Source organism: Saimiri boliviensis, chromosome 3, assembly GCF_048565385.1.
Source record: "Saimiri boliviensis isolate mSaiBol1 chromosome 3, mSaiBol1.pri, whole genome shotgun sequence".
Lineage (NCBI taxonomy): Eukaryota > Metazoa > Chordata > Mammalia > Primates > Cebidae > Saimiri > Saimiri boliviensis.
This window is the reverse complement of record NC_133451.1, coordinates 98,832,909-98,842,953: the sequence shown is the minus strand read 5'-3', so window position 1 is coordinate 98,842,953 and position 10,045 is coordinate 98,832,909. Positions and strand designations below refer to the sequence as shown.

Below are 10,045 nucleotides of genomic sequence, written 5' to 3'. Positions count from 1 at the left end.
CTCTCTCATTCCCTCTCTCTTCTATCTTTCTCTACCTCACTCTTTGTTTTTCCTTTATGTATTTACCTCCCTTCTTGTTTCTGGCTCCCTCTTAGAGTTAGCAAATATTCATAATAGTGAGATATAAATTTTTACTAGCAGTGCTTCTTCCTCATTTCACCCAACATCATAATCTAAGAAAGACTAAAATGAAATGGTTACACTTGTTTCCTTGAGGGTTTAGATGACTCAGTGAATGAGTTCCTATTGAATAAGAAGAAAGAATTTGATCTTGGCTGAAGGAGTTGGGATGAAAGAAACTTCTCAGAGAATACAGCAGGTCCCATTATATTACTAACACAGGGCAGGCCTCCATGTGGCCCTTAACACCAGCTAAATCTTTAGAATAACAACCGGGACGTTGCCCTGTTTATTTACAACCCAATGTTATTCTCCTGGCAGCCATCCTTATCCTTCACCTCTCTTCACCTCTGAGTGATTTTGGCATGGAGTTTGGACTGAGTACATCAGAGACTAGTAAATCACTAATTCCATGAAAATTCAAGCCCCAAGAATGATCACCGAAATGAGATAAAAGCTGAAAAATTAGGAAGTAGCAGGAGACATATTAAACTTTTAACAGAGGAAGGTCATCACCTTATGGGCTATAAGTTAGTCTCTGATATCATGAGGTCATCCTTTAAGACTGGAAAATTAAAATTGCAAGTGCCCTTCTATCCTCCCCTAAATCTGCTCATATAAAATGTCACATCAGCACAGAAGATACCCTGGGCGGTCCTAAGAGGGGTTGATGCCTTGTTAATGACACAGCAACAAGTGTTAGGTAAATCCCATGAGCGGCTCTCCAAAGTTGAGATTGTTGGCCATCATTCAAGTAGACAAAATCTTCATTCTGAAGACAACTCTCAAGGACTCAGTTTTTGAGATTTACGCTCATCAAAGCGTGTTACTCTTAGTTTTGCTGAAAATAACCAGATTCACGACACAACAGCACCCTATCCAAAAGAGAATGAGGAGACATAAAGTTTCTTTTAATGTGCGTAAAGGGAAAAACACAAAAAGTCTTAATTAAAACACTATGATATTTGGAAAACACTTTCTATTACACAATAGATTGCTCAGTACATCAACTGTTTTTTGTGAAACATGGAACAATTTAATCATAAGACCATTAATGCATTGCAAATTGATTTTGTTTCAGTTCCTTTTGATTTCTGTTAAAATAAATTATTGTCCCACTGTCATGACTCACTGCAAGACACCATGTGGTTTGAATATTTTATTCCGGATTTTACTTTGACCTGAAAAACTAAATAGAGCATGGAAGATTGGAAACTTTTGTAGTAACTTCTTAGATTTGCACATTTCATGTTAATGCTTATTGATATCAGCCTATCAAGTATAGAAATCTATATACAATATTGAGAGAATATCAAAGTATAAAAAATCAAACAGTACACTACAAGTGCTCAGGAATAATATTTGACTCCAAAATTTATTCACAATCTACAGATTTGATATCTATGAATATTAAAAAAATTTGGTCCACATTTTCATTCTTTATAACTTTATTAAAAAACAGTTTTACTTATTATAATGAGGTCATATAATTATCATCACAGTTTAGCCCTGACATAAAAATGCTCTTTTTGTTTAACACTTAAATGTGAAAATTTATATGGTTATGATATACTAAGTAAAGAACTACCCTGGGACTAGCACTTCTTATTCTTTGTCCTAGATTGGCCAATTTAAGTAATTTTCTTCTTGAAAAATGTATCAGAGGAGGAAGACATGTGTATAAGATTGTTCTTATAGTTATTAGGCCTACCTAGTAGAGTACTCATTCTACAGTTCATTCACTTCCAGATATAAGCTGATTGCTTATTCTACATATATATTTCTTCATTCTTAGTTTTTAATATGGAAAATTACAGAGAATAACATGATAAATACCCATATATCCCACATACATAATTAATAAATGTTAACAGTGGAAAATATTTACTTGAGCTCTTTGGATGCACATCTTTTTGTTTATTGTTTGTTTCTTATTGGAAAATAGCACATTAGTGATAAAGTTTAAGAGTATAGATTGTAACCGCAGGGAGTAGAGGGAGGAGGTCGTGATGGCGGCGCCAGAGGCAGAGGTTCTGTCCCTGGCCTCAGTCCCTGATTTGGAGGGGTATGAGAAGTCCGGAGAAACTCACGCCTCTCAGATAGAACTACTTGAGACAACCTCTACCCAGGAACCACCTAACCCTTTGGAGCCCTTTTGTCCAAGAGACTGCGTGGTACCGGTGGTGTTTCCTGGGCCTGTGAGCCAGGAAGGCTGCTCTCGGTTTACTTGTGAACTTCTAAAGCATATCATGTACCAATGCCAGCAACTACCTCTACCCTATGAACAGCTTAAGCACTTTTACCAAAAACCTTCTCCCCAGGCAGAGGAGATGCTGAAGAAGAAACCTCGGGCCACCACTGAGTTGAGCAGCAGGAAATGCCAATAAGCCCTGGCAGAACTGGAGAGTGTCCTCAGCCATCTAGAGGACTTCTTTGCAGGGACACTAGTACCACGAGTGCTGATTCTCCTTGGGGGCAATGCCCTAAGCCCTAAGGAGTTCTATGAACTCGGTTTATCTTGGCTGGCCCCCTACAGCGTGGACCAGAGCCTGAGCACAGCAGCTTGTTTGCACCATCTCTTCAGAGCCATATTCATGGCTGATGCCTTTAGCGAGCTTCAGGCTCCTCCGCTCATGGGCACCATCGTCATGGCACAAGGACACCGCGACTGTAGAGAAGATTGGTTTCTACCCAAGCTCAACTATCGAGTGCCCAGCTGGGGCCACAAACTGACTGTGACCCTGTCATGTGGCAGACCTTCCATCCGAACCATGGCTTGGGAAGACTACATTTGGTTCCAGGCACTAGTGACATTTAAAGGCTTCCGCGAGTGAATGAGTGCTTCTTAATCCTGAAAACACAATGGCTGAATTATCTTTCTCCATGTGGCACTGAATCACCCATATAGTTTGGAGCTAGGGTTGCTTCCTGGTGAGAGAGGAAGCAACTCTCCTTCTGGTGGTCTGCCTCCTTCCTCAGATTTCCTGGTGGGCTGATGCCATGTAGCTGTGACTGTAATCATTGCTGAACAACATCTCCTTGAATCAAAGGTTGATCTTCCCATAGGGTGCTGGGTCAGTGGGGTTGGAAAGCAAAGACGGGTCCATAGACAGACATTCTATAGAGGTGGCCCTTTCTGCTCTTCACTGTGTCCTTTCTGAATTTTTACCAGGAGCATAATGTGGATGTGACTCATGAACTTAAATATAAATAGATTCTTATTATATTTTCCTGAAACTGAAAAAAAAAGGGGAGACTAGCCCAATTTACTCTTTCTATCAAAGCTAGCTTTGTGCTTCCACCCTTTTGCCATGGGATGACCCTCACCACATGCTGGCACTGTGCTCTTGGACTTCCCAGTCCATGAGCCAAATATATCTCTTTTCTTTATAAATTACCCCATCTGTGGCATTCTGTTATAGCAGCAGAAATAAACTAAGATACTCTCCTTACTTTGTCACATTTCACTATTTTCACATCCATAGAAAAATTTCTCTTATTTTTGGTGTAAATCCTTCCCATATATATTTGTATTCCTTCTCTCCATAGAGAGAGAGATAACCAGGTCCAAGGTATAAGGCTATTTCATCACAGTGTATAGATGCTTCTTACTTTTTAATCATTAGACCTTTTATATAATGTCAATAGTGCCTTTATTTTAATTATAATCAATTTTAGTATAAAATATACCATAATGTATTTGTCCATTCTTCTATTGATATGTATTTAGATTATTTTCAGTCTGCCCTATTAAAATCAATGTACCTTAAAATGTCTCCCTGTGTACATGTGCCAACAGTTTCTTTGGAATATATATCAAGAAAAGTAATTGCTAAATGATCAGATTAGTACATTTTTAATAATATTGTTGTCAAATTGCTTCCCAAAATTTACACTCCTCTCAGCACTGGATGAGAGTTCCTGTGTTTTGAAGTATTCACTTTATAATTTTTCATTTTAAACATTTAAAATTTTTAGATTCTAATATTGTTGCTAATCCATTGAGTATCAAATTATATTTCATTATTATTTTAACATGCATTTTATTCATTACTCAGCTTTCCAAAACTGACTAGCTATTTGATTTCCCTCTTTTATGAATTGCATCTTTATATCTTTTGCCAATTATTATGGGGCCGAGAAGTTTATTTGACAAACATACTGAGACCATAAACCAAAATGGCAGCAATAAATTGTTATAATTTTAATATGCTCAGATGTTTCTGTTAAATTTTAATATGCATATTCTTAGGCTTAATGTAAGCAAATGACTCTTTCAAGTCTATTTAGTATAACCTATGCTTACCACTCCCAGAGGAGATGTAAAGATTGTTGTTCTATCCACAAAAACGGCACTCCAATTCTCATTTGTTCTTCAAGGTCAACATTTGACTTTTTGAACCATTTCATAAAAATAGAGTTGTAAGCTCTTGAGATGGGATTGAAAAAAGGCTACATGAGACATGGACTGTCTTTTCTTTCTTTCTTTCTTTCTTTTTCTTTTTTTTTTTTTTTTTTTTTTTTTTTGAGACAGAGTTTTGCTCTTGTTGTCCAGGCTGGAGTAGTGGCACAATCTCAGCCACTGCAACCTCCACCTCCCAGGTTCAAGTGAGTCTCTTGCATTAGGCTCCTGAGTAGCTGGGATTACTTGCACCTGCCACCATGTCTGATTAATTTTTTGTATTTTTTTCAGTAGGGATGGGTTTCATCATGTTGGCCAGGCTGGTCTTGAACTCTCGACTTCAGGTGATCCACCTGTGTTGGCCTCCCAAAGTGCTGAGATTACAGGCATGAACCACTGCTCCCAACCTGTGTTTTTCACAATGAAATTTCTGTACCCATGTTCTTAAAGCAAGATAAACCACTTATTCGTTCAGTGTAATATGTGAGCTTGATCATTTACCGTTAATCCAACAAAATAAACAAGTACTAATCCACAATACCCATTTTCAATTACATTGTCTTTTCTTTATTTCTTAATCCTGTCTTGATTTACAGGATTTCTATATAGATATTCTGGACATTAATCCATTGTTCTCTATGTCATAAACATCATTTATCATCCTTGTTTATTGTTTATTGTATATTTTCTGTGTAGATAAGTATTACTTATAGCTGTGTATCAATTTACATTATATTCTGTTTTTATGTTACTTGTGTCAGATATCCTCTCTACCCCAATGCAATGAGGACATTATTAATATTCTTCAAAAAGTCATAAGGTCTTTAATCAAATAGAACTAGATGTGTGTTTCTATTATTTTCACATTTAGGTCTGCAGTTATTTCAACACATTTATTATTCTTCAATATATTGTAATGACACTTCTCTCATAAACTGAAATCCCACATAAATAAAGTCTGTGTGTTTTCTAATTTTTGGTTTTGAGGCTTTGCTTGTTTGTTAGTTTTTGCTTCCTCATTTCTCTTTCTAGTATACTTGCCCTTTCCTTAGGTAATACCATAGTAGTTTACATTGTATATTAGTAAGTCTTAGTAATTACTATGGCAAGTGTGCCTTCTTCCTCTTTCTTCCTCTTCAAAATTAACCCATATCTTTTTGGACTTAAATTCCATTATATTAATTTCTAAGCCGTTTTCTCAAGTTCTATGAAAAACATGACATTTTAATTGGAATTACATTAAACTTATAGATACATTTGGGTGAGTTGAAATCCTCATGATGTTGAATCTTCCCACCTCTGACCCAGCACACATCTCCATTTAATCAAGTCTCCTTCTATATGCTTCAAAACTATCTTATACATTTACCCATGTAAAACTTGAATATGTTTCCAATTTATTCCTAGGTGTCTTATATGTTTTGTTATATTGAAAATGCTTTTTAAAAAACACATAAGAAGCAAGGAAATATATAAAATCAACACCCTATCATCACAATTGAAAGAGCTAGAGGAGCAAGATCAAAAAAATTCAAAACCTAGCAGAAGACAAGAAATAACAAAGATCAAAGCAGAACTAAAGGAGATAGAGACAGAAAAAAACCCTTCAAAAAATCAATAAATCCAGGAGCTGGTTTTTTGAAAAGATCTACAAAATAGACAGACCACTAGCCAGACTAATAAAAAATAAAAGAGAGAAGAATCAAATAGATGCAATAAAAAATGATAAAGGGGATAGCACCACAGATTCTACAGAAATACAAACTACAATCAGATATTACTACAAACAACGCTATGCACATAAACCAGTAAATCAGGAAGAAATTGATAAAATCCTGGACACTTGCACCTTCCCAAGACTAAACCAGGAAGAAGTTGAAACCCTGAATATACCAATACAAGGTCTGAAGTTGAAGCAGCAATTAATAGCCTACCAACCAAAAAAAGTCCAGGTCCAGATGGGTTTACAGCCAAATTCTATCAGATGTACAAAGATGAGCTGGTACCATTCCTTCTGAAACTATTCCAAACAATACAAAAAGGAGGAAATCCTCCACGACTCATTTTATGACACCAGCATCATCCTGATATCAAAATCTGGCAGAGACACAACAAGAAAAGAAAACTTTAGGCCAACATCCATGATGAACTTCAGTGGAAAATCAATAAAATACTGGCAAACTGAATGCAACAGCACATCAAAAAGCTCATCCATCACGGTCAAGTAGGTTACATCCCAGGGATGCAAGTCTGGTTTAACATATGCAAATCTATAAACACAATCCATCACATAAACAGAACCAAAGCCAAAAACCACATGATCATCCAATAGATGCAGCAAAGGCCTTTGGCAAAATTCAGTAGTCCTTTCTGCTAAAAATTCTCAGTAAACTAGTTATCAGTGGAATGTATCTCAAAATAATAAAAGCTATTTACAACAAACCCACAGTCAATATCATACTAAACAGGCAAAAACTGGAAGCGTTCCCTTTTAAAACCGGAACTAGATAAGGATGCCCTCACCATTCCTATTCAATATAGAATTGGAAGTTCTAGCCAGAGCAATCAGGCAAGAAAAAGAAATCAAGCATATTCCATTAGGAAAAGAGGAAGTCAAATTGTCTCTATTTGCAGACAATATGATTGTATATTTAGAACACCCCATCATTTCAGCCCAAAATCTCCTTAAACTGATAAACAACTTCAGCAAAATCTCAGGAAACAAAATCAATGTGCAGAAATCACAAGCATTCCTATACACCAATAACAGACTAACAGAGAGCCAAATCATGAGCGAACTGCCATTCACAATTGCTACAAAGAGAATAAAATACCTAGGAGTACAACTAACAAAGGATGTGAAGGACCTCTTCAAGGAGAATCACAAACCACTGCTCAAGGAAATAAGAGAGGACACAAACAGACGGAAAAACATTCCATGCTCATGGTTTGGTATAATCAATATCATGAAAATGAATGCTATCCCCATCAAGCTACCATACACCTTCTTCACAGAACTGCAAAAAAAAAAAAAAAAAAAACCCTTTAAACTTCATATGGAACCAAAAAAGAGCCCACATAGCTAAGACAATCCTAAGCAAAAGAACAAAGCTGGAGGCATCACACTACTTCCTAACTTCAAACTATATTACAAGGCTACAGTAATCAAAACAGCATGGTACTGGTACCAAAACAGAGATATAGACCAATGGAACAGAACAGAGGCCTCAGAAGTAACACCACACATCTACAATCATCTGATCTTTGACAAACCTGACAAAAACAAGCAATGGGAAAAGGATTCCCTGTTTAATAAATGGTATTGGAAAAACTGGCTGGCCATGTTTGGAAAGCTGAAACTGGACCCCTTTCTTACAATTACAGTAAAATTTAACTCCAGGTGGATTAAAGATTTAAATGTAAAACCTAACACTATAAAAACTCTAGAGAAATACCCAGGCAAAACCATTCAGGACATAGGCATAGGCAAGGACTTCATGATTAAAACACCAAAAGCAATGGCAACAAAAGCCAAAATAGATAAATGAGATCTAATTAAACTTAAGAGTTTCTCTACAGCAAAAGAAACAATCATCAGAGTGAACCGGCAACCAACAGAATAGGAAAAAAATCTTTGCAATCTACCCATCTAACAAAAGGCTAATATACACAATCTATGAAGAAATAAAACAGATTTACAAGAAAAAAAAGCAAACAAACCCATTCAAAAGTGGACAAAAGATATGAACAGACACTTTTCAAAAGAAGACATTTATGAGACCAACAAACATGAAAAAATGCTCATCATCATTGATCATTAGAGAAACGCAAATCAAAACCACATTACCATCTCAGACCACTTAGAATGGTGATCATTAAAAAATCTGGAAACAACAGATGCTGGAGAGCATGTGGAGAAACAGGAACACTTTCACAGTGTTGGTGAGAGTGTAAATTGGTTCAACCATTGTGGAAGACATTGTGGCAATTCCTCAAGGATCTAGAAATAGAAATTCCATTAGACCCAGCAATCTCATTGCTGGGTATATACCCAGAGGATTATAAATTGTTCTATTATAAAGACACTGCACATGTATGTTCATTGTGGCACTGTTTACAATAGCAAAGACCTGGAACCAACCCAAATGCCCATCAATGATAGACTAGACAAAGAAAATATGGCACCTATACGCTGTGGAATACTATGCAGCCATAAAAAGGATGATTTCATGTCCTTTGTAGGGACATGGATGAATCTGGAAACCATCATTCTCAGCAAACTGACAGAACAGAAAACCAAACACTATATGTACTCACTCATAGCTACATGTTGAACAATGAGAATACATGGGCACAGTGAGGGGAACATAACACACTGGCGTCGCTAGGGTGTGGGGAGCTAGGAGAAAGACAGTGGGGGATAACATTGGGAGAAATGCCTGATGTAGGTGAAAGGGAAATGGAGACAGCAAACCACCATGGCATGCGTGTACCTATGCCACAGTCCTGCAAGATCTGTACATGTACCCCAGAACTTAAAGTACAATAAAAAAAAATTCTATAACATTTTCAACTATTTACTGCTTTTTGTAGAAATATTATGGATTTTATATACAAAATTGTATCTTCCCTGAATGAGCTAGACATCCTTATTATTTTGAATATTGTCTGGAGATTCTTTTGCACATTTTTCATGGAAAATTGTATCATCTGAAAATTACTATTTTGTCTTTTTCATTTAATCTGTACATCTCTTATGCCCTTTCCTTCTTTTATTATGATTATGAAAACTACCAAGACAACATGAATAGTATCAGTGATGACACTAATTTTGAGGAGGACAAATTGTATTTCTTTATCCCTAGTTCACTAATAGTTTGCTAATTTCTTTTATTATAAAACGACAGTGAATGTCATTGAATGTTTTTCTTGAATTAATTGAAAAGACTATTTATATCACCATTTGTCTATTAATATGATGAATACTTAAATATATTTTCTATTGTGGAACAAATGATCTATACAAAAATAAACACCATTTGTAATGTTACTGCTGAATTTAATTTACCTAACAATTCTCTTGGAAGACTGACCCAGAGAAAGAGATTGAGTATTTTAATTTTGCATCTACATTTATAAATGAAGTTAGACTTTGTTTTCTTATTATGCTCTCCTTATAAGTTTTGATATCAAGATTATAGAGTTTCACTACCTTCAAAAAATGGATTAAGCAATTTTACCTCTTTTATCATCTGAGAACATAGCATAAAGTCAGATTTATCTGTAGGTTAAAGGGGCTTGCAAAACTCCATGGTAGAACTCTTTGGGCTTGGTGCATTTGTGGAGAGAAGTAAGTGGGTGTGAATTGTAATTACCAATTACATGTTTTAATAATTATTAGTCTATTCAAGTTCACTATTTTTTTCCTTACATCAGTTTTGGTATATTTTATTTTAAATAACCCAATATATCTAAACACAGTCACAAAATTTATCATAATGTTTTCTTTGGACTTGGAGGGTA

General features: G+C 35.9%; 1 pseudogene; it reads left to right on the top strand.

The window, feature by feature from the left end:
* Positions 1-2,123: 2,123 nt before the first annotated feature.
* LOC101031368 (MAD2L1-binding protein pseudogene) lies at positions 2,124-2,954 on the top strand (annotated as a pseudogene).
* The last annotated feature ends 7,091 nt before the right edge of the window (positions 2,955-10,045 follow it).